The 26,687-nt window shown below is 35.8% G+C and overlaps 2 protein-coding genes across 12 annotated transcripts in view; both read right to left on the minus strand.

Moving 5' to 3' along the window:
* Window positions 1-26,687, minus strand: part of Fur1 (Furin 1) — a 141,058-nt gene that overhangs the window by 95,810 nt on the left and 18,561 nt on the right. The window contains exon 1 of one of the 6 annotated variants that reach the window (XM_070996894.1): window positions 8,074-8,090. The exons of 4 other annotated variants lie outside the window; for them this stretch is intronic. The gene's annotated coding sequence lies outside the window, so the exon portion shown is untranslated. Of the gene's footprint in view, window positions 1-6,552; window positions 6,610-8,073; window positions 8,091-26,687 lie in introns of those variants that run through there. One more of the 6 variants, XM_070996893.1, reaches the window with a different exon arrangement.
* Window positions 1-26,687, minus strand: part of Muc96D (Mucin 96D) — a 200,641-nt gene that overhangs the window by 39,047 nt on the left and 134,907 nt on the right. The gene's annotated exons all lie outside the window — the stretch shown is intronic.

The raw sequence follows: 26,687 nt of genomic DNA on the forward strand, positions 1-26,687 counted from the left end.
AAAAATGGCGCAAAAAAAAAAACCCGAAAAAAGTCCATTGCAATCGATATAAAGTGAACTTTTGCTCTGATGTAGATTGGAAATGGTGTCGATGGAAGTCAAGTCCACAAAGAGACAAGACGTGACAGTAGAAATCGAAAGGCAAAAGCAAATCAAATACAAGAGTTGCAGTTTTCACTCTCTTTTTCGCCATCGTCTGTCAATATCTAGGGAAAACTGTGCTCTGATGGCCGGATTTTTCACACCCAATAAGCTGCCAGGCGCTTAGAATTTAAATGCCAAACATAAACAACAACATCTGATACAAAGGAAATCTGCTTAAAAAGCAAGTCAGCATGTCACTTTGCCGAGACGAATTTTTAATGTTCTACAAAATTACCAAATGTTAGGGTTTACTTTATCAAGCTTAAAAATAAAGCAATCCTAGGATTTAAAATTACAAAAAAATAGGCAAAAGAAATTTTTTAAACAGGTTATTTCCGTTTAAGGCTCTTCGATGTAGCCCTTTGAAGCTTATGTAAAAAGTCTCCTAAGTCTATTTGGCTGACACATTTTATCCGCAGCATAAAGTGAAATCCTTTGGCCAAAGGTGTTACCCGCAACAAAAACGAAAGAGACAGTAAGAAAAGATCTAGAACCAAGAAAAAAACAGAAATTCAGTGCTGTTGGTTTTGGCTTTCTTCCAAAAAAGTTTAGCCCTTTTTTTAACCACATATAAAACAAGAATTTAAATAAGTTACAATTATTATTTAAATAACCCATAATCGTTACAGCACTAACAAAAGTTTAAGTAAATTTATGGACTCACTTATTTTAAATTAACTTTATTTGTAGCTATCTGAAAACCTGACAGCACTGAGCACCCACTAACCCCAAACCCTCTTTTCCACTTTGGCGCATTGTTGACTTTGCCATCTTGGCCGCTGGTGTATCTGTATCTGTAGCTGTTTCTGTAGGTGTATGTGTGTCAAGTGGTCGGCCCCTTTCTCCGCTTTCTCCACCTCACAGAGGTGGATGCCATCCATTCATTTGGATCTTCTTGCGGCAGGTCAGAGGCAAATCGTTGAAGTTGGCTCTGTGCGTGGTTAAGTCCTTGTCGATGGGCTTAAATAAACAGAGGAAGATGGCAAAGGATGGCAGGATACAGATACACGAGGCAAAGACTGAGATAGTTGGAAATGCGTCTTTTGAATATGATTTAATTACTGCTAATTGCTAGCTATACTAATTAGTTTGAAAGGCTTTGCCCCGCTCTATCAATCTTGCGTCTTCGCACTGCTTCTCTGATCAATAACAAGATATGTAATGTGAATACGTGATGAGCACCCATATGTGATTGGATTTAAATAGGGGGGCAACTAAGTTCCAAGTGCTTTTTGACTGTCAAGGTAGTTTATACAGCTAATTAGCATTTTGAAACAATCTCAGATTAGTTTTGTAATGTAAACTAGTCATTTAGGTGAAGATACATACTGAAACTCGTTTGAAACTAGAAATAGCATATAAATCTTTCGCATTAATTAACCACCTCTAATAAAGAAAAAAATAAGAACTTCTTATAACAAAACCTGGTTAAAAGTAAACCAACAGTTCCCAAACCCTTATGAAAATCAATATCAACTGTATCCTTCCCCAAGTTTGATATACAATTTAATGGCCATAAAAATCCTGTGATCCCCTTTGTAAATGGACCATAAATCATTTCGTTTTTCCAGATATTTCAACATGCACTTAGCGCATTAACATGCACATGAATGTGGGATAAAAAACGTGAACCCAAAATCCAGAAAAGTAAAGCCAACAATGATGACAGGTGAAGACACGGAACGTAATCTAATAAATGTGACAGTGAGTTTATGTGGCAGAATGTGAAAAAACAATATATCACCATTAGGTTGAGCTGGCTTTCATTAACGGATTTAACGAAACTAAAACAGGATGTACGATGGTATATATATATAAAAACACACACACGTATCCTGCTGACACTAATACACTACTGGTTGCATGCTTGTGGGTGTATTTGTTTCATGCACCTGTCATGGAAATATTTGCGCAAAATATTTTAAGCCGCATTTTGATAAAGGACTTGGCCCGAATAACTAGAATCAGTCCTGACAGCAGGGACCTCCACGCTCTACGAAAATATGACAGGGATTTGATATCGGTATATGTAGGTGGTGGATGGGTGGGTTAGTGGGTTTTGGTTATATGTGGTTATAGTTTCCCAGGATATTCCCTCTATATTTTTCCACCCATGTCATTGTATAAACAAATAACCGAAGCTCAACTAAACGGATTATAGAGCAAAGTGTTCACGGGTTGCCAATAGGAATTTCCAAAATTTTTGCGGTCTACTTTCGCGGGTTCGGTTGTGTTTTCGCTGAAAATTTTGGGCGGGTACAGGTAATGCATGTGTAAATGCAAACTAATTGCAGTTTGTGGTTAAAATGGTTTAAAGGGTTATTAGATTACAACATGATGGCCATATCTATTATTAAAACTAATTAAATCTGCGAAATTATAAATGACGGATATCAAATGAAATCAATACAATCACTACGCCTGCGTGTCGTAAATTTAATAATTTATAAGCGGCTAAACCTTTTGAATAAGCTTTCTTGGGCATTGAGTACTTTAACAAAGACTTCTTTTGTAGTTTTTAAAATATTATTTTAAGGAAATTGTAATTTTGCCTTTAATTTAATTTTAAACATTTTTACAATTACTTCACATTTTTAAAAACATTTTTACTAATATTTTTACCATAAACGTAACATTCTCATCGTTAGCACACAAAATACTCGTCAATAAACAATATAACCTCGGCAAATCCTCATTATTGTTAAGCTTCAAAAACAACCCCTAAAATCCGGTAAAAAGTTCTTTCAACTTTGACCTAATTCAAGCGAAAGTAAACGGCCCTCGGGCCAATCCTTAAGTCCCGACACTGACCCATCGAATCGAGACCCGCAAATTTAAAACCACCAGAACCAACCTCAAGGGGTAAATGCGCAATTGACAAGCAAATTGACAATTCACTTAATTCCGGGCGACAACAAAAGTGGAGAATTATTCTTAAGCATTAAACCCGACTGCAGTTGACAGACGGGGGTTCGGAAATTCAAAAATTGCACCCACCAAATTCCCCTGAGAAGAGGATTAAAGGGTTGTTCCACTTCCTTTTCTCATGAATAATGCAAACCGCAAAAGCCAAAAACAAGCAAAAACAATTAAGTGGGCTGTCCCCGGGCGGTTGTTTGTTGTTTTTGTTCTCCGATTTTTTTTACGTATGGCAATAATTATATGATTGACAAGCGATTGAGTTTTTGGCCCCAAAGCCTGCAAGCCAATTTAATATCAAGTGATGGCACCACGCCCCAAAAATATAATGCAATCCAAGTACCGAGTTAGGTGGGTCAAATGTCAGTGGTTTGCAGTTCGGTGGGATGGGTGGATTGGGTGGATGGGTGGATGGATGGATGACTGGTTGGGTGGGTGGTGTCTGTCATGTGGCGGGAGTGTCTGTTGCCTTTGGTAATTACGCTCACACATATCCACATGCATGCTAATTTCAACTGGCCCCGGAATCCGTCACAAAACCCGGTTTCTGGTCGAGTCTACAATGCCGAATGAGATTTTTGTGCAATGCCCTGTGTTGTCTATCAAATCCAACACACATGGAGAATAGAAAAGGGAAAGGATTTGAACCATTACCTATAGAAACAAAAAAAATAGTACTTTGTATCAAAACCATTTGGTTAAAACATCTTAACTAACAGAACGATTAAAAAAGGTAAATTGTAATCCTAATCCATTAATTAAAATATTTCAATATATATGATGTCTACATTTGGGAAATTCTTATAAGTAATAGTAATTATCAAAACCACAAATATAGTTTATAGTAAAAATGTTTAAAACATTTTTCTCTGCACTTTTAGGGGACAGAGTTTAAAGTTGCCGGGAGAACTGCATTGAAATTGGTATGGCACGCATTATTTTTGATATGTCTGCCTGTGGGATAAATCTGTGGTTGGATTTGGTCTTCCTCTCATTTCTGGCTTTTATTTTTGGCTTTTCCCCGTTGGTTTCATCTGTTTGCGGCTTTTATGCGAAATTGCCTTTTCTGACTGTTTGAGGGAGACAGAAGTTGTGTTGCCTGGGCTTTTTGGTTTGTAAGTGGGGAGAAAATGAACCACAATTATGATTTATTTTTGCGGCAAACTAAAAGTTTTTCTTAGATTATCATAATTAAAGGTTTTAATTGATTAATATTTATATTTTTTAGAGTGAGGAAAATCAATTAGTTTATGATAGTTGTTAAGCGCTGTTGAACTAACAAGGCACTTCACTGTGGATTATTCAAAATGGATGGGTATTAGTTATTATTTAATATGACATTTCCGAAATGGGCCTAGAATTGAATACACATTGATACGAGCATTTCTCTTTTCGTTATTGACATAAAAGCCATATTAACACCTAACTACAGTATTCTTTTGTTTGCATTTCTCTTTAAAACTGCTGAGACGACCTCAATTTCCCAGTGTTTAGTATGCAAAACCATTTGCCAACAATTAAACTTCAACGAGTTTATCAAATTTTTGACTCACAAAATAGCAGGGCCCAAACTCAAAGTCAAGTCAATTGTCCTAATTAAATATTCTGACCGAAAACCGGAGAGATAGAATTGTTTTTCACCTCCTTCAGGCAGCTCATGCAGAATAGAAATAGATTTTTGCATGGCATCGATTTGACAACCATCCTAGATGACAACTCAGACACATCGAGGTCTGCTCATTTGTGCAGCAAAATCAGTGCAGGATAGATTTCAATGGGAAATTTCCCCATTTTCCTAAGCCCCCCGTCACCCCTCTCACCTGACAGTTTGCGGTGGATTGGGCAAAAATCGAATCGAATTGAACCGAAGGCTCTGGCTTTTCCAAAGCAATTGAAAATTATGCTGCAGCAGAGAACTTGAACAGGACTTGGAACTCAAGAGTGTTTGACAAGATGCCGTTTCACATGCTCGTTTCAGGGCGTTTACAAAAAAAAAGGGAAAGAAAAACTACAGAAAATGGGTGAAAATCTAACAAAAACAGGTCATATGGAAATAGGTTCAAACTGATGTTTATTAATGTGGAAGTTTTTTGTCTTTAAGCTTGGAGATTTTTATTGGAAACTCAATAGATTGCAGGGTATTATTTTCAGTAGTTATGATATCATTTCTGTAGAATTTGATTTATTTTGATTATTGAAAACTAAATAGAAATACAGATACCTTTTTTATACAACTAAATGTAGAACAAAATTTATATTAATGCATTTCTTGACAGACTTTAAATTCTTAAATATTTTTTTTTGAGAACTTGGTATAAACTCTTTCTCTCTGTAGGCCGTAAAGTCTGTTATTAGTCAGACTGTAGTAAAAGATCAAAGCTCACTGGCGAGCAGCTGGCCCCACTCCGCACACTCATCACTCACTCCACTCAAAATGCAAACTTCAAAAGCGATCTCTTGGGGCTTCAGTCTTTGGCATTGCTGGCCGCTGCCTTGGGCCTGCTTTAATTATACTTAAACATTTCAAGTTACACAATTCAATTGACTGGGCCCGCAACAGACTTGGGCTGACCTTTCGGTTGAGTTGGTTGTGGCTAAAGATACAGCTATATGAACATTTTCTTCTTCGTGTTGACATTGAAAAGTGCTTCATGGTCCGTTCACTTCTTGAGACACTTAATTGGTATCTTCTGTTTATTGGTCTGCCTCTCTGAGGCGCATCGAATGTAAAGCGAAATTAAATATATGTACACCAAAATCTATCTCGATTTCTAAAAATATAACACCAAACTCGACCTTGAGTGATGAAAATGGGTTTGAAGATTTCTGCAATTGATTGTCGAGTGGCACGTGTCTCAAGCGGAAGTTAAGTTCGCTTCTATATTTATATAAATTATTTTGCGTCATGCCGAGTGATTTTCTGTCATGACCAGATATTATCAAGCGGAAGATTTAGCTACAGTTAATAAATTCTGTATGGTCTTCAAACACTCCAAACAATTTATTTGGTTATCAAGTGGGCGATCGTCTTCAAGGCTGCTAATCGAATTAACTTTGATTCATTGCTTGTTGACTAAAGAATAAATGTATTTCACTCGAGCGTGGCAACTGGAAATGAGTTCAAATATTTATGCGATATAAAATGTGGGAATACCATAAATATGTTCCAAGAAAAATATATAATTAAATTAATGAGTTCTTGAAATGCATTTATATTACTTTCTGATCTTGAAGTTATATTGTTCTAAATATACTTGTATGATTCGTGTTACTTGGGGAATTCAATATGACGAGGCTTGTTTATTCATTAAGCATTTTATCGTTCAATATTCATAAGAAAATTCCGAATGTGTTTGTTTTTGTACACTTTTTCTGAATAAGCTTGCAAATCACCATCTTTATAGTTAAAGCACAGAGAATAAACGCTCTGACTTTACAAAAATATTTCACAAAAAAATGTAAACAATCCGATAATAATACTTGACATACCCGCACAATTGCACTCGTATTACTATATAACTCGCTCTTAAAAGTTGAACCGGCTAAGCACAAGGTCTAAACACAACTGAACCGTCTGAGAACGCGTTTGGCTTATCACTCGGCTGGGGGAATTTCTCTCCGCGATTTCGAGGGGTAAAGTGAGCGTTCGAAATAAACACAGAATTTCAAATAATTGTTGATAATCAATTGTACCGCTCTCTATAATGATGATGAGGGGGTGAAATTAATCTAGTGCGCTCGTGTAAATGTAAAAAATTCTTTTCAAAATTAAAATCTACACTTAATGACAGGTAATAAAATTCAAACAAAACAGTGCAATTACTGTATAAACAAAAAGGGGAAACAGATGCAGCTATAACAGCTGGAAACTTTACTAGTTATATTAATTATATAGAAAACACTTGGTGCTTATCTGTTTGCTTTTGGGATTCACAAAGATTGAGGGTAAGGTGGAACAGGTCGCAATGATAAGACCGGAGAGATTCTGTGCTATCAATACTGATAATTCCCACACATGCAAAGGAAATAATAATTTTATATAATAAATAATAATATAATTCTTATTATGTGATGATGGCATGGGTGGGTTTACTGAACTTTTGCTTGACATGCAAGTGAGTGCGGTAATCGGAGCAATTAACAGATACAAGATACAAAATACAGATACGCAGATACACGGGCTTTGCCCAACGAATTTACACAGTGCTAATGAAAGGCAATCTAAAAGCTGAATTCGAATTTCAGCCACGGATTGCTACACAGAAAAAAAATATTGGTGTCTAAAAAAAAAGTGAAAAAAGTTCAATTGTATATTTTTTACTTACAAATTTAGGTAAATAAAATATAGTTTTAATATGATCTAAAATATCAATCTCATATTAATAATATTTTAATTTTATATACATACAAAATACTTATATTTCCGAATTTTTTAATCTTTTTTCTGTGTATTGCTGCTTTTAGTCATCGATGTTTACCGAGTTGTCGACGCTCGACTTCTTCCCTAATGAACCTGGATAGGCTTCGATTTTCTAGAGCAATTCAATTAACAGTTTTCCCACTCTGACAGTTGCCCGTTTTGCAGGTTCGTCTACAGTTATGTGCACTCAATTGAACGCTAATCGAAATATTTATCATTTGCCTCCATTTTCCTGCTAGAAAATCTCTCGAACACGAAATGCGGTTTAGGTTTTTTAGTAATTACCACAGGGAAAACCAATTGAGTTAAACTGGGCTACAAATTATCACAAAGCCACTAAGCACTTTTGAGCGTGACTGTAGCACAACATTTGCTTACAGCTGCAAATTCGTCTCCATTAAAAATAATTAATAAATATTTTAAGTGGCTTTTGGGACCAATATAAGAGACGTCCCCTTGAGAACTGTATTTTATATAAATTTTTTGATAAAATATTTCTAGTGAAATATATAAAATAATATATAAATATTTTTAAGCTGCTTTCTCATGCTTGAAGAATTTAAATACCCTTGAGGCTTGATTGTACTTACACTTGTCAATATGGTTATAAAAAATACATAATTTCTGTCATGCTATTTATGAGAATTTCTTCACTTAAATTTTGTTTACCTGCAAAGAGAAAGATATTAGAGCGTTAAGTGATTTCATATATTTATTGACTGACGCGTTATAAGCAGATGACAAAATCTGAAATTCAAACTTAACAAGCAATTAATACGGATTGCTGGGAAAATTTGCATCAATTCAATTAGAGGCATAGTAAATATGAATTTAATAGAATGTGATTTGTGAATGTAACATTTCATGAATTATAAATGCTCATTAGGCACACTTGAAGCTGGGCATTAAGCACATATCGAGACTGTGCAAGAGCCAATATAATAACAAATATGATGATGATGATGTTGCTTTCTTGGCAAATGAAGAGGGTTCGGTTCGAATGGTTGCCCATGTTGAAATAGCATATGCTAATGACAAGGATGCTGGGCTGAGAACTAAATCCGACCAACTCCAATAGTAAAATTATGATTTTCAGATACTCCCACTCCAAGAGATGCCAATTCAAAGGGCAAAACAGTTTGACTAGTAGTTGCGTCTATTTGGCTTCAGTCCAAAATTTCAATTAGGTTGAGTAGAGCCGGGGGTTCGAGTTGCCTGCAAGTGCTTACGAATGTTAATTACGCAATTGACTTGACAAGCGGCACAAGCAGCAACAACAACCAATACCTATCTAAATGTGCAATGTTTGTATGTTGACTTACATAATTGTGCTGATCCTGCCTACGGCATGTCCTTACTTTAGATACAAATGTAAGTGAGTTTAACATTGGAAACCTGCAGTCTTCGTTTTAGCGTAATTAAAAAATTCTTCATTCAAATTGGTTTTGAACTCATTTACATGCAAATTACTTTCTTTTGTTTTCTTTTCGCGCTTTTACTCGCAGCATAATTTATTTGTATTTGTTGTGAAGTTTAATTTCATTAAATGCTGTTGTGGAATTTTTTGGAAATTGTTTTCCTACAAGTTTCTAGACTTAAAGGATTCGTTTGTTTAAATTATTTTCATTGAGGGTCATACAAAGGCAACCCAATTTTATTGCCTGAATAAAGTGTATATCAAACAGAAAAGTGCCTAGTAAATAACTTTCAGGAATGTGTAATTACAAATACTAGTTGCAAAAGTGACTCATAGGAATAAATACTAAAGTGCACTATACAAAAAAATTAGTTGAAAAGTATTGTATCAGCAAGATCAACAAGCAGTCTCTCATCACTATCTAGTATTTAGGTTCCAATAATTATACTTAGGGACTAATTAAAATAAAAATTTTCTTGTCTAACCTTTTTTTTGTTTATTGACTTATTTATAGTACTAAATGCACTTATCTTATCAGCATTTACAACACTATGTGTTGATTTATTTATATTTTTGTTAATTAATTGTTTAGCTGGAATATGTAAGAGTAACCCAGATTGACATGGAAATACCGGAATGATTAAATGTAAGCCACCTTTACTCCTTCAACTGTAAATCCCATTAGTTTTATTAGTTTGCAAACATGATCTACTGCACTTTCCGTGTTTTGCGGTCTATAAATGTACAAAAAAAGGCCCAAATATATTCTCTCCCTTTTTTTTCCTTTAGACTTCGACATGTAAAAATCATAAAGCGTGAAATATTTAGCCTGGCATTGCCACGCCCCCAAAGGGCAGGCTTTAGGCAACTGAATTGTTGCATTTCATATTAGTTTTCAAATGACAGCCAGTCGCATTGTGGTGGGAATATAGGACTTAAAATTCCAGCCAAAATCTCTACCTATGCAAATGCACCCGCATGTATCTACATATATTTCATGCAAAGCGTTTCTATCAAAACCATTTCGATTTTATTAAAGTTCTAATTTGCGGTCATTGAGGTGGCAAAGCTTTATCAAAATCGGTTTACATTCACGCTGTTAATATGGAATTGATAAATAAAATAATTGAAGCATAAAACAAGTATTTCTTATGAACTTTTCCAATTTTGGCTTTTAGTGATGCAAGGAAATTTATTTGATATTTTGATATATTTCATATTCGTTTTATATAATCAAAAATGTCAAGGAAAAAACTTTCCCCATAGAATTTCTTACGTTTTTTTGTAAGTCTCCCTCAAGACTCTCTACATTTTATTTTCCACTTAAGAATTCCAGAATCTTAAGCTACCAGAGGGCAAATTAAAATAATGGGTGTGCTCTAGGGAGGTTTTATTTTTAAGGAAAGAGCAGTACATAAAACGGGTTACTTTTAATTACAACTCTTGTTGGGGTCCCTTAACCCTAAGCAACTTTTCTTTGAGTTTTGTTTTGATAATTTGTGTAACCGTCATACGAGTTTATGAAAGTTTAGTTTCATTTGTGTGGTCATTAAAAAGCATTTCAAAAGCTTTTGCAATGCTGTAAAGTCATCAGGTTAAATGTGTGCTAAGTGTTAATAACTTTGTATTTTTGGGTCTCCTCTAAAAACCACAAAATGTTGATGCTTTGACAATTGTTGTTAAAGAGATGTCAAAAGTTTAAATAAGTTTTTTTCCCAGCCTTGGGAATATTTTAACTTCGTGTGTATATTATTCGTAACCATAGTTAAAGTCAACATGTAATCAAATCGGACTTTAAATGCTGTTTTACTGAAGTTTTACAATCAACCAAATTTATCTAGACATTTTATTATTTAGACGATCATAAAGTTTCTCCAACTCTTTGCTGGGCAAATCATCGGGCAAATCTATATTAAAACCAAACCCTTTCACAGTTCATTACATTCCTTACACTTAACTTTGCTACGAGTTCTAAGCCGACACAATGCACAAAATCCAAAAAGCCAGAAATTCCCCGTCGTTGCCTCTCCAAATCAGATTTCATGCTAACAACTTCCGGCTTGCCACCAGACAAAAAAAAAGGCTGTAAAACAAAAACATAAAAAGCCAACAAGAAAAATGGCAAACTTTTCCGGAAAGGGCACTGGGCAGTTGGTTGTGATGGGGGTGGTGGTGTGGGGGTGAAAAACTTCTGTTGCAGTTATAAAATAGACTTTGGCTATGAATTTCACTCGGCCAGCATATAAAATTTAATGCGCCAGCCACAAGTCTCTCTTTAAAATGTAGCTGTTGTTGCCGTTTTAATTGTGAAACTTTTGTCATGCAACTTGCATATCTGCACAGCAGGATAGCTCCCAAAAAAAAAGAAGATATATATAAGATATATATATATAAAATATATATAGTGGCAAACTAGCAGCGAGCCCGGATGAAAGGACGAGACGGATGGCCAATGGCCAATGGCCAATGGTCGACGACAAGTGCAACTTGTTCGGCACTTTCCCCGGCTTTTTGTTTTATTTATTTATGCCTCGTTGGTCCGCCATTCAGGGTCCTTCATCAAGTCCAATCCCCGCTTTCTCCCCTTTTCCCCTTTATTTATAAATAATCTACCACATTTTGTTCCTCCCAACAGAACTCCCTTTTCTTTCTTTGCAATCCCCTTCTGGCCGGGAGAGCTTATCAAACAATCATTAGCTGGCCAAATGCGGAGGAAAACTTTCTTGATTTTGTTAGTAATTACACTCCGCAGTTGGGGAATGTAAAGAAATGGCACAGAATCTGGTGTCATCAGACTAAAGTTTATCAATTTAAAAGCACAACTAGTTTAGTTCTTTGTCAAGATCTTTTGTTCAAAGTTCAACAAAGCAAATCCGATAAGCATATATTTCTGTCCCCTTTACTAAGTCTGCTCTTTATAAGCTATTGTATTTTTATAATTCAAGATAAATGTAAAACATACCACATCTGACTCTATTTCCTGTCATCATAGTATTAATATTATTAACTAATTATCACTCTCTAATAACCTTAACCTTGAATTCTCTCAGACCTTATTAAGTTATTTTCACGAGAAATAATCATCAATTCTTTGTTGTCATACATTTTTAATTTACAGCTCTATTTTTAAGTGCCGCACATTTATTTTTACTATCTGATTTTTCGGTAGCCTTCACACCCAGATATTAGATTATTTTATCTCAGCCTGGCAAATTGCATTTATAATTTTATTTTAGCTCAATTTTCATTAGGCAGCAATTATAAATAGGTTGCCTTTGTTTTTGTTGACAATTAAAAATTGATCGTCATAAATTTGTGAATTCGAAATTTGGCCATTTTGTGGACTTTTAATTGTGCAATAAACTGTGTGAATCTGTTTAAACCTATCACGGCCAAACACACAATTATATGTTTTATCTGTATTATTTTACAAATTTTTATTGTATTGTTTTTGCGGTTCCGCAATCGACACTGTGAAATAGTGATTTAATTAGCAAATAATTATGCGTGCAGTTACGGGTAATTTGTAGCAAACAAAGTAATTTCCTATTTGCATTATTTTCCAATAAGAGCAATCGAATCAACGACAATTTTTTTTTCATTTTGGGGTTCTTATTTTAATTGCTTAATTATCCCTAGTATTTATACAACTAGTGCGTATTTATTTTATTAAAATTTCTAATCCATTTCACTCCATTACCAAATTATTTTCCAGTCAACCCAATTCTTTCCATTATGTATACCGAATTAAATTTCTTTTCAATTACACGACACTTTTCGGGCCAAAACACATGAAGGGGCAACAGGCTCATCTCTCAGACAATTTAACTCGAAAAACCCTCGGGGCGAACAAAGAAAATGCGAAACGAGAACTTTTGGCCAAATCCTTATGAACATTAATAATCATTAGTATACACTGTATACCATGTCCTTCATAATATGTATGTGGAAAAACTTTCATGTTATTCGCCTTGATGTTTTCAGTTGTAGTCCTTGGGTTTTTCGGTTGTGGGCCATTTTACAATTTGTCAAATTCACTCAACTGTATGACTAGAAATATGAAACAGAAATCCAAAAAAGGCGTATAAAGAATGGTGAGTGGAGCACTGAGAATTGGATATCCAGGCTCAAGGGCTAAATCCACGGGTTCAACATGAAATTGCACATTTTTCACATCATTTTCCTGATTTTTTATGTTTCTTTTTTTCTGTTACACTAAACGGAAGAATTTGGGTCGTTTCTTTTGTTTGGCGTGAAATATGCGTTCTGTGGTTGGGTCCCCAAAACATCGTTAATTTGATTTGGTTTTTCCTGTTGTTTAACCCATATCAAAGGTTTTTTTTGCGTCAGCTGTTTTTGTTGCAAAGATTACATTACTCATTTACGATTTATGATTTTCTTGGTTTTTCTTTGATTTCCATTTCTGATGTCGCAAATGTACTTAAGACATTAAAAAAAATGTACCCAAAATGCTTTTATATTTATTAAGTAATGCCTCTAACTAAATAACACTATTCATTTTGCTAATTTTAAAACATAAGTTTTCAAATTCTACCAGCAAATTAAATGCATCTTCCGCTCTCAGCTTGGTAATGCATTTTGCCATAGCCAAACTTTGGGGAAAACTTTATTTTCGGTCTGTTAATGGCACTGGAGTACCTGCATTGCGCTCGCCACTCAGCAACTGGATCAACTTGGTTCTGCTTTGGTTAATTAATACCAGTAGGGGGGGCAAAACTATGCAATTGAAACGATGCAAACTTTTCGATTGCACTCAACTCGGCTGAAAGGCACTCTCAAGTATCTCAGAGATACATCTCGGCGGCCTTTGATGCTGTTGCAAAAGGGTTAACCAAGCGTAACGCACAGAAAATGGGGGGTGGGAGAAATCAAGTTCCCAATTGACACACCACTTCTTCCCATAACGGTTCCATAATAATTAGAATAATTACCAAACATAAAGCAGAAGACAAACAAAACTCCTACGGCAAGAAAACAATCCAAACAAGGGGGACCTACCCCAAAATAAAATAAGCAAATAGGGGAGTCGGTGTCAAGAGAGTGCGAGCTAAGTAAATAATTGCACAAAAGAAATTACCGCATTCCAGTACGAGTTCCCCCAAATCGAGAATCTCACTCAATGCAACAATTTAATAAAAACCAAAAAAGATAAAGAGAAGAAAGAAAAACTCGTAGAACCAGAACTTGACAATTAGCTGCATCTGTATGTTTTGGGTACACTGAGGGAAAGACAAATTGGGAATCAATATAGCAAATAAAAAATGTATTAAAACAAAAGATATATATTCATGAAGTTTGCCCTTTCGGTTTCCAAAATTTCTTAAAAAAATATTTTTGAACAAATAACCACTAAAATGCTATTAAAAAATAGTCAAATTTTTAGGAATTTTTTTTATATATATTTAATATCCCTTTTTCAAAGCTTCAAACCTAACCCAGTGTCAAAAAACTTTCATAATGCTTTAAGTGCAGGCAAATACTTAATCAAAACTCATATATATTCTAGGTTCAGACATTTAATCATTAATTTTTTCGATTAAATTGTGAATTTTAGAACCTTATATGGTTCAGTGTAGCTGATATCTGAGACGGCGAGGTAAGGTGGGCCTTTGCTGCCGTTTATGGTGCAAATGACAAGTCTATGTACAAACTGTCGGCATGTAATCAACATTAATGTTGGCCTGGCTGCGAGCAGTTGCCAGGCGAATGAATGAATCACTTTGTCCACGACTCGAACACACTACACTTCCACACACGCAGTGCGAAAGAGATGGCCTGCGCGAGCGAGAGGGAGACGGGGTAAACATCTGCCGCTGCCGTCGCCGCCACAACAGCAACATCAACATCAGCGGCAGCAGCAACATGATCCGATGCTCATCACTAGCAACAATATTACAAACATGCCTGATACCATGCACAGTGGGACCAAATATAATTAAAAGGGTAATCAATAAATTGCATTGTAATATAAAAATCGCTATATAAATAAAATGATCACTTAAAATCTATAAATCCTTTCCTATCTATCCTAAACTACTAGATGTTTTCATCAGCATTTATATCATACGTATTCTTTTTGTAGTAAATAAGTTTTTTTATATCTTAAAGTGAAATGTTAATTTTTCTTTTTAGCAGTGTTGGAAATTGTTGATAACTTTATCCAGAAAAATGTATTGCTGTTTAGGAAAAAATTTTTATTCAAGCACACATTCATTTCATTTTAAATCATTTTCATTACATAACATGCTTATAAGAACCAGTTATTATAGTTAATCAATCATGTTTTGGGGATATTTTAATCTCTGTGGCTAATTACAGTGATTAATGCCATGATGTAAGCCACTGTTGGTGGGCCTGCAACCACAGTACTCAGTACTCAGCCGCTGGTGGTGCAGCTGATGCTGATGCAGTTGCAGTTGCAGTAACTCCGTGCTCCGGATCCACTTCGCCTGGGGCTCCGGCTCCGCACCCACTGACGCCAGCAGGCACTTGTCTGGCTGACATTAATAAATCGCTTTTATAGCATCCAGGCTCAGGGGCTGTCTGCGGAAAAACCAAAACTGCAGCTGAACCGTCGCGCCGGGTACTGCAATTATCCCACTATCTTTCTCTTTTCACTTTCTCCATTCGGAATCTCCTTTCAGCTTCTACATATACGTGTGTGCTGTAGTTTCCTCCTTTTCGTTTGTTCTAAGCGTGGGGCTACGCTTTATTAATTCCACATCAATGCCGGCGCTTGGGTCCACAGTTCAATGGGTTCCAAAGGGGTTCCTCTATCCTTCTCTATCACTTTTCCTATGGCCATCTCTTTCTGGTCTCCCGCTTCTGCACATGGCTGCTACTATATTTGATTTTACCCCTTTTTGTGTTTTTGGTTGGATGACCCAAAAAGAAAACAAAAACAAATGCCCTTACAGAGCAAAATATGCAGTCTAACTGCTGCTTTGTTTACAGTGTGCAAGCACACACTGCGTTTTATCGAACGCAACATCGATTAAATACAGTGGTGGACCATAAAAACGATGCCAGTCAGTGGATATTGAAGGTCTGACCATGAATTCGAGATTTTTTGATTTCTTTTTTGGTACTCGAAATACGATTTCTTTTTTGTGCTTTACTTTTTGGTTGCTCAGTTTGTTATAATTGGTATGGACTAATCACTTTAGATGAAAGAATATATTATAATTAATTTGATTAATTAATTACGTGGTATTAAAATGAAATCCATTATACTTTTATCTGATTTCCGCTTCTACGTCTACTGCTCCGTGCCGCATGATCAATTTTCCAATCACGAGTGTAGCTGCTGGCATGAAGCTACTTGAAATTTCTATTTATATGAAATATTATATGCAAATTGCATGCAGCAAGTCAGATATCTGTATAATGCCACGAGTGCTTAGCACTCTCCTTCGATACTGGAAAACGAACAGAACAAACAAAACAGACGCTCCTTGGGGAACCAGCTTGGGTTTTCATTAATCTCCAAGGCGGCGTCGCATTGTGGAATATATTAAATTGGAAGCACACACATTAACATTTAAATTTGTTTTCAATTTTGTCAACCAAGAAATGGGTGTGTTGTGTGAGTTGGCCTGATGTATAATAGATTGTCCGACGCTTTGGACTTGAACTACATATTTTTAGCACCTCCAGAGACCGGCGCAACCAAAACTTATCTTTTGTGTGTTTGTTATGGAAATTAGTGAGGCAGTTCGAGTTTGAAGAGGCAGCAGCTAGCCACCGTTTAGCTTTTGGAATCACTTCATTCTTGGGACTTTCAAAACCCATAAATCCCAGACCTTCGTAATCGGCTCGGGTGAAGTGTGTTTTGTCTGCTGCCTAAGACGGTGACATAAATTTGTAAGCTCTTGTGTATTCTTTAATAATTTGGTAAAAGAGTTGCGTGGGAAGGACAAAGTATACTGCTGAGAATCATAATTTAATTTTGAAAATTTCTCTAGTAAGCAGTTAGTTTTTTGAATTAATTATAAAATCATTTTAAATTTATTTTGTGATATAATATAATTTTACTAATAAATTTAAAAGTGCCCTTTTTAAGTAGAACCAATCATCATATATTTAATGAACGTGCTTTTTATCTATGCATTTATTCTGTAAAACTCCCTACGATGACACATCTGTTGCATCATTTAATATGCAAACGAGAACACATTCCGCAATTGTGTTCAACAGCTGGACTCTAAAACTTCTGGCTCTGTTCAACTCAGCTGATTCACCGCATTCTCGATGGACTCTTTTCACACGTTCACAATCGGAAATTTGAATACTCCATTTCGAGTGGGTTAATGAAACGGAATCGAGTGAAGCGCAATTTACATTCATTCCGGATTGCAGTTATATACCCTTAAAGAGCAAATTTTAACATTTCTAAAACTTTTTACTACAACCAACTATTGTGACCTTATGACACATGGTTGTTATCTGAAATTTTTTTTTATTTTAGAAGTTCACTGTAGGCAAAATATGATTAAATATATAATTCATTCAATGTTGTTAAGCTGTAGACCATTATTTGTCAAGGTTTTTTTAACCTTTAAGATAAGTCCAGTCAGATTCAAAGCAAGCAAGTGTCATAAGGCCTTAATCAAATTTTAATCAATAAATTCAAAAGTCTATAGTCTCTTTTTTCAAAGTAAATCTAATCGGGGTAAATCTGTTTTGGATTTTTTTTACTTGTAACTTTGTGAATATACCTTTTGAAAGGGTATTTAGAAGTTCTGCTGCAATTTCATAATGGACAAGTGTGGCGCTTTCGATTGTGTGTCAAGTTCACAAACAGACGATTGGCTGGCTATCAAAAGTCAAATACGAAATACACAAAGTGTAAGCATATTTCCCAACCAGCACACTCGCATACACAGCAAAAGTTATTTATTCAACTCACAATCACATACATATATCGAAACGGGTGAAATATTTTTTGTACACTTTTGTTTGCATATTCAAGCACTGTCTTTTGTTGCCGTCTTGTCGTTTGAATTTATCTCCAGCATACAATTTTATTATTTATTTGCCCAAATGGCAGAGAGATGTTAAGTATTGTTCGACTTACGCAGGGGAAAGAGGGATCGTCGGAAATCAAATGGCAAAAATAAAACACTCGTACCTGCAAATAAATAGAATGAATGGTATGGTAAGTAAATAATTTTTAATTGCTCTGCAAATGTTTGCACAAAAAGCGGTTTTCCTAATTTAATTGCAAATAATTGAAAGTCAACTAGCATTGTTTGTCTAGATTTGTTTGACTAGATTTGTTTGTTTAATTAAATAGAAGTTAGAACCTTGAAGGAAAAAATAAATATGTCGTATTATCCATTTTTTAAGCGATTAAATCTTTGGATGTACGAAATTTTTTAAACATTTTCTATATCATATTTTTAAAACAGTTATGGGAACCTAAGGACTATAAATGTTAATCATAAAACTCATTCCTCATAATAGTATTTAAGGTTAACAGAGGATATTCCTAAAGCAAAAGGGTTGCAACCCTACAGAAGGTATTTATAACTCGGAGTTTTAAACTGCCTAAATTCTATCCCCCCTTCTAATTATAGTTCTCCTGCACACTCTCTGCTCTCGGTTCCATCGAAAGTAATGCCAAGCTAATCCCGAAAACCAATCAACTACCCTGAAATTGGCCAAATTTAGAGGCCATGGCAGGAAGAGCGTCAAACGGTGGCAACTAATCAAGAGCAGAGCAGAACGCGTCGGCGATTCCAATTGCAGTTGCATTAACTGCAAACTGCAATTCCCAATTCGAATCGGATGGCCGATTGAGAGGTGTTTCCGAACGGTAAAATCAATTAAAATGGGGCCAGCAACAAAAACCATGAAATGCGGTGGAATGAGCTTAAGTGCGAGTGCAGCTGGGAAATTAGAACGCGTGGCGAGCAGAGAGCATGTCACATGCAATTGCATTTGGCGACAGCAGAGGCAGCAGCAGCAGCAGCAGCAGCAGCAGCAGCAACATCGACAGCAGCAACACGTGCCAGCAACAGCAATTGCAATTGCAATAGCGATACGGCAGTAACAATTCCTATAAAGATGGTCTGGCACAGTTAGCGACAACATCATAAAAAGTTGCAGCCACATTGGAAACGGCAATTAGCGGCACATGTTGCTAATGTTGCCAATACTGTTGCTGTTGCTGAGCGACACGTCCCCACTTATACACCAAAAAAAAAATCAATCTTAAATGTATTTGTTTTTATATCTTAAAAAACTAACGCTGTTTTAAGGTAGTTACAATTTAAGTTTAAATTTTTTTTTTAAATCCTTGTTAACTTCATAATCAGAAATGGTCTTACTTTGATTTCTTTCTTTCCCTCCTAAAATAACTCTAGGTATTCCCGTTCTTTTTTCAGGATTCTACCTTTTAATTTAAATAAATTTGTATTAAAGTCAAATACATTTTAATTTTTGTTGTGTGTATGGACCCAGCAAATGAAAAACATATTATTGCTATTACCAAGGCCAGGGGAAATTGCACAGATGCTGCGGCAAACGACCCACAACAATAACACTAATAGCAACAACTTCTGACGCCCAGCAGCAACATCTCTAATCGTGTTTGAAACCACTTGAAAATAAACCCCAAGGACCGTCTTAGGCTGTCAACATTTAATTCTTAATGGCGCTTAAAATGTGTTTTCATGGTCTAATAAAGTTTGAACATAAATGTTTTCATGGCCCGGGCTAATCCTTTTCTGGCTCACGAGACTGTCAAAGTTTCTTCAAAATCAATTAATTAAGATGTTCTCTGGGGGATTTGCAGTACTTAAAAACAAAATGCGATAAAGATAATGAATATGGGGCGACCTGGGCAAAGCTATAGAATTTTGCCAAAGACAAAAGCCAAACATGGGCATCTAATTAAGGCAACACCTCTAACAACCTTGCCCCTATTTCCACACACACACACAGCATATACACACCTGACGATGGAAATGCGGGCCCAGATAAATGAAAAGTCGGGACAAAAAGGTGCAAAAGCCAGTTTAGTCGAGTTTGGACCAAGCCGCGTTACGCTCTACTAATTTCTAGTTTAATTATTTTCCATTTTCACAAAGTAACTGCGACTACAGGCGACAGCTAAACTAAACCATGTGTACGGGTGTGCAGTTCAAGTGCAGCGGGAAACTGTGGGCCTGGAAATTGTGCGCCGGGAATTACGAACATGAGATATTCTCGGGTACAATTCCACTCTCTCTCATCACTCACAAATTGCATGAAATTAGTAATTACGCGCTAAAATAATGATTACCTGCCATGCAGTACTAACAACAACTCACAACGATGCTTTAAATAGCATTTAATTGAGCTTTCGACAAAAAAGAGGGGGGGGTGGGTGGTAAGTGGGCATGTGGGGGTGGTCACACAGGTAAATTTAATAATATAATGTTGCTGGAAAATCGTGTTAAAAAGTTTGACAATCAAAAAAAGTTTTTAATAGACCATGTTCGTTTTTAGCTTAACATGAATATGTTTAGCTAAAAAAGATTATCAAATAAATTACTAAAGTTTTAATGTTTAGCTTTCCCCTTATCTTACGTATTATTCTAAATAGTTTTTGGGTTCATATGTAACAGAAATTAATCTTTCATCAAATAGCATTATTTACCAAAGCAATTTCACACATAAATCCATTAAAGCTGAGGGACCATGAAAGCACAATAAAATTCCATTAGCAAAACATTTGAGACACCAGAAAAAATAAGTAGTATTTAGAAGGTATTTAGTATTTCATATAGTGCAAAGTTTATCAATACCTTTTAATCGAAAAGGGGATTTAAATAAATTTTAGATCCTTTGTGTAAGTTTTTTATAAATCAAGAATGAAGTAACCTTGAACAATAATATTTTTTCTAGTGTTGCATTGACCAAATTGCGTGCCACCACAAACAATACGGGAATTAATCACACCTGGGACACTAAAATGTCATCCGTGTCAACAATGCGGTGCGGATCTGACAGTCTGGCCCTGTCTGGATTTCTAGTGCGTGTTTGCGAGGGTTTTTGGAACGACCACGGAGAATTGCAGAATAGAAGAGAACGGAGACCCGCTACCCTGGTCCTAGACACTTAATATTGTTTTCAACAGCCGCTTATTAGATTTTCCATCATATTTTCCCCCCACGGGCGGTGCCATAACATTTCCACAACGCGCGCAGGTTGACAGAGTGCGTTGTCTGAGTTTTCTGCGTTGTTCGGTGTCGTCGGTAAATCGCAATGTTTATTGTCAACAGCCAAAGGTGCCTCAAGTGGCACTTTCCTCCACAGGCTAAGGAATAGGACAGTTAGTTGGGGACACCAAAAACAGGAGGAGGAGGGTCTGTCACGTTGTTTGGGCCTACGGGCATGGCAAGCCCTTCAAAATTGTACGTGTTCAGAAGCGCTAGGCGCCATCTTCGAGTTGCCAGCCAAAGGCAATGGAGTTTACAGTAAACAATCGACAAAGTGAACCAAAAAAAAAAATAAATAATAGCTTTATATGATAATCTCATTATCATAAATAAAGAGCAAAGGTTTCAGTAGGTTACACTACTTTTGGTGACCTATATATTCTAAGTAAATTCAAGTGAATATACTAGCTTAAAGTCGAGGTCATAGTTAGTTCTAATATTTATATACCATATTTTCATGCTGTCTTATTACCTAAGCTTTGGGATCAAATTAAAATCATTAGGTGTTTGAAATATTTTTCTTGTATACCCAAGTTTGGTGACCTATTCTATCATAATATTATTTTATTAAATTTAGCATACTTCGTTGGAAACTCTTTCTATTGCCCACTGTACTTCCGCAGATCCTTCGAGGAGTAGACTTCATTTTATTTTTAAGACTTCTCAACAGTTGACGTCTGGGGGCTTCTTTCATACTTTACACTTGTCTGGACATTTGATTAATGATCCTTACGTGGCTAGCTTCGTGTGTTGTTGCCACTTGAGGTTTTCCCTGGCCATTATGAATGTATTCATTGTCATTCCTAGAGTTTTCATACCCTCCAGAATGCCTCTCCTCCTTCAGCTTTTCCACTCTAATTAAGTTGGCCCCTGGTATGCATTTAATCCTGGCTATTTTCACCTTGAAGGGGTTGGTTGTTCATACGGGAACCATGTCTCGAGTGATTTCTGAGTGTTTTCCTGTCACGCCAACATTTATGTTATTTTATGTGTCTAGCCCTCCCACTCTCTGCTTTTTTTTGCTGTTTACTCTTAGTCATTGTTTTGCAGCTAAATGAATTTCCTTCCATTTTCTTTTTTTTTCTTTTGTTAGCTTTTTGCAATCAATTGTTATCTTATCACCCGATGGACGTAAACAGACGTACATGTGTACACAATTTTTGCTAATTATTTAACACAATTTGTATGATTTCCAGGTAATTAGCTTATTGTGTTCCATCAATAAGGGATTGTAAGTTTAATTGATCGGTCCATTAGCAAAATGTGAAATTTCGCTATAATGAGTTTTTCGAATCAATCATAAGTATTTTATGAAATGAGTTTGTAGGGAAAGGGACAGGAAACCAAAGGGAAAGAGGAAATGGCCACTTAACAATGATTACATACTTTTCATTACATTTAATTAAGGGGGATAATGTTTTGATTGCATGTGCAGAATGAGGTGATATTTAAAAAGGGTTTCTGGGAAATTTTATTAAAAAAAGAAAACTTCTTATTATTATTTAATTAATTTTTTTTATAAATGCCTTGTAACCTCCAAAGAAACAATTTCGTTTGTAACTTATTTTGGCGCCGCTTAAATCCCTTAAAAAATATCTAAGACCTCTTATCGTATAACAACAAACTGACATAACAATATTAAACAAAAAAAGTTACAACAAAAAACCCAAAACAAATAAAATTGTGGCGCCCTGACAACAGAAATTATAAAAAACAGTAAGCAGGTGCGCGCAAATAAAGCTAAATAAATACATAAACGTCGGAAGGAAAGACTTGAATGAAATTTATTCAACATTTTGATGAAAAGAAATCAATTGATGGCAAATTTTTATTGGTCAAATGCGTTCACGAAATTAATGTCAAGGCTTACGAGTCACTCGCTCCACTCGGCTTATCTGCCCCAACTATTTGTACATTTTGTATTTGCCTTTTGATAAGCGATGGCATTTAATTGCGTTTTGGGGCCAACCGCCGGTTTGGCGACCAAAACAAATGCATTATTATTAATGATAGAGGAAAATGAATTTTAGATAAGTTCGGGTTGTCTGTTTTCGGTTGTTTACCTATTTTCCTGTTTGCACTTTGTGGCATCTACATGACGTCGCTGAGAGAATTTCGTAATAAATCATAAATAAATAAATGAACGAGCTAAGTGGAGAAGGACCTGACGACTGGACTGCAATTGCACCTGATCTGTGCACTGAAGCATTCAGTTGGAAGAAAGTACATTTTCGTTGAAAGCCCTAAAAAGTCACTTTTCCCACAATCAAAAGAAAGTTCGCAACGGAAATTGTGGGGTGGCAAGCTGAAATTATGTTTAATCTTGTTAAAAGGCCAAGATGTGACCAAAATATTGCATTAGGAACTAAAACGCACGCAGGTGTGGCCATAAAGGGAATTATGATGGAATTCACTTAACTTTCTGGGTTTACTTGAATGAAAATAAATTTTTCTTTGAAATTTGTTATGATTCTAAATATATACAAGAAATATAAAAAAGGGTAATATAAAATAAACTTGTATTTAAATACCTTAAGTCCGAAATGTATTCTTAAATTTCAGTCAAGTATTAGGCACTTGATTACCAAATAACTTAATTCCGGCTCGCTACTTTGTATCCGGTGCTTGAAAATGCCAAAGTTCCTGGAAAATAACTTTGATCTTGTCGAGCATATCAGAGAGCTGTCACTTTATATGGCTATTTTGGCTATAATAGCCTGCCATTAGACGATTTTCATGCCAAAACCCGATAACGAATCCGAGAGTTATCGTGAAAACTTAAGCCGGAAAAGCGAAAGGGAGCCCCCGGGAAGTAAACGGGGGAAATGCCGCTCATTAAGCACGTCAAAAGGCAATTTGTTGTCACATTTTGACGAGCAAAAAGAGGAAATCAAAACAAACCGGAGAGAAATAAAACCAAAGCAAAATCACAGCCAGTGGAGGACACGCAATTTCAAAGATTAAATGCACCACATTACGATGAGTGAGGAAAAAAACCTCTGAGATTTTTTCTTAAATTTTTTTGGATATTATCCTTTCTTTTTCTGATTTTTTTTTTACATCTGCTGGCTGACCAGTTCATCTTTCTCGAGTAACACAAAAATAACATGAGCCCAAGTCTTTTTTCCCCCTTATTCTGTTGTTGTCAATGCCCAAAAAAAACTTTCAACATAATAATAAAAATTTCATGCCTGTAAGGCCCTCGAATCTCACTCCATTTGCAACTTTTCTTCACATTCTCCCTTCATATCTCCGCTTTTTTTTCCTCCCCCTATATGTCGAACCTCTTAACGTTTCCAGACGCCTTGTTAGGGGTTACCAGGATGGTTGGGTGAAAAAGTTAGGGGCGGAATACAATATTAAAGCTGCTTAAAATCATGATTACATTACATACTTGCCTACCAATATATGTATGTATGTGGATCTATACAGATATGTGAATATAAAACGTACTGCGACCATAACAATGGCGACAAGCAACAACAAAATGGTTAACTATGTGCCATATGATGTGCAAAATGTTAGGGGAAAAGAATAAAATGGCAAGACAAAATAAAGTAGGAATGAGCAGTGAATAAATTTTAATTGGAGATTCTAGTATATGGTACCTCTCAAGTATTTTGTTTGGTGAATGGTACTTTTTAAAATCAAAGCAAAATAAAAAATATTAAAAAAAATTTTGGAAGGCGAAAGGTTTTTATTATTTTGAAAAATAAAGACACTTGTTTCTTACTATAATCTGTTCTTTGTTTATCTAAAAAATATTTTCCAACAGTTTAAAAAAAAATTTAACAAATATATAAGTTTTACATTACATTTACATTTTTAAACAAATGTATATCTCGACTTTTTTAAAAGGTATCAAAAAGGGTATCAAACTTTGTTGGCACTGAGAACTGCTTTGACTTGGTCATGGCTGCTGACAGTTTGCTCCTTTTCTTCAGCTGTTGTTATCATAAGGCCAAATAAATGAGTTTTTGGCCACAACGGCAAAAGCCCAAAAGAACCCGCTAAAAGTCTGCCATCCGCCGACGAGGAAGAGTAAAATCTTGGCCTTTATTGGTTTAATATTCCCCGAAAGTTGGTTGCGCCAGTCGTGCCTTTCTATATGTCATCAAAGATATACTACTTAGGGAATCCATTCATATTTATATTTATGTGTGTGCCCACATATATGAGTGTACATACTTATACTCTTGTTAGGCGCTTGTTAGCCAAACTTTTTTTCGGCCCGCTTAAGTTTGCTGAAGCTTCGTGGCTGTTATCGCATTTATTATGCCAATTTTGGCAGAGTTCCCTTTACTGTTGTTATATAAGAAAGTTAAATTGCGTAGAAATTCAAGTCGCGTCGGATATCAATCCCCCTAAATTGTGACCTCCCTTTCCATAGTTTATTTATTTTATGATGTGCATGTTGTTGATTTTTATTTTATTAGACCTTCTTGTCATCAGTCCCTTTTTTGTGATTTTGGGTACGGGGTCTGCGGTTTGTTTTTCTAACCAAGTTGTGGTCAATGAATTTTTTCGGCTGCTGTCCGCCAAATTAGATTACTTGCCTCATTTTGTTTGCTAATAATTAGTGGGCAAAAAGTTTTGTGAAAATAAATGACTAATGGAATTTAGCAAAAGCCAATACTTGCACTGATTTATATTGGTAGTAGGTTTAGTTTATCAATAAAAAAACAAATTTTAACATTTTTATTTTCTTTTAATACATTTAATACTTTCTAAACATTTTAATTAAAATTTTTTTTTTTTTGTTGCATTTCTCAGAGTATATTGTATATCAACTCCCTGCTGGTTTCCAAAAATTTGTTAATTTTCTCAGCTATCCCTTGGTCCGCTCAAAGGATTTTCGGGATTTTCCATCTGCCCTTTTTTATGGGTTTCTGGACTTGGAAATTAATTCTGGTTTCGTTTTGCCTTGATTTTGTGATTCTTTATGAGGCACCCTAACCGAAAGAAAAGAAAATATGTTTCGGGTTTTTGGGATGTTTTATGTGCGAAATTAATTTAGGCAAGGATTTTCCTCTGGTTTAGTTTAGGGATCGCATAGGAAATGAGTTTCGGCTAAGGGTGTGGAATTTTAATTTAGTTTAGCGCGCTTTACTTGGGTCTTCTACCCCTAGATTTGGGCTCTACATTCAGCACAGTGTGTGTGGTTTGGTTTGCTATCCTTTTTTCGGAGCCAACTCATTACTGCTCCATAATTAGCTCAGCACTACCTGTGATGGAAGCAACTATGCATGTAATTTACCAGGGTAAGCAAATCAGTGGCCCATCTCCTTCTCCTGCAGATTGTCCTTCGAACAAAAGCAATTAAGACAGACTCTCGACTCGGCTCGGCTAATCAAACACCGAGGAACAGAGAGGTAGGAGAGTTTGGGACATGAGAAACGATTATTCGAAGTGTGCTTCTTTAGGGGAAAATTCTCTCGCCCCGGGGAACTCGAACCACACCACACCACACACACACTTTCCCATACACTTTTGCAAAATTTTGCAATGGGCCACACGCAAAATCCTTAATTACATCCGTTTTCTGTCTGCGCGTGTTTCC

The sequence above is a fragment of the Drosophila suzukii genome, chromosome 3 (genome assembly GCF_043229965.1).
Source record: "Drosophila suzukii chromosome 3, CBGP_Dsuzu_IsoJpt1.0, whole genome shotgun sequence".
NCBI lineage: Eukaryota > Metazoa > Arthropoda > Insecta > Diptera > Drosophilidae > Drosophila > Drosophila suzukii.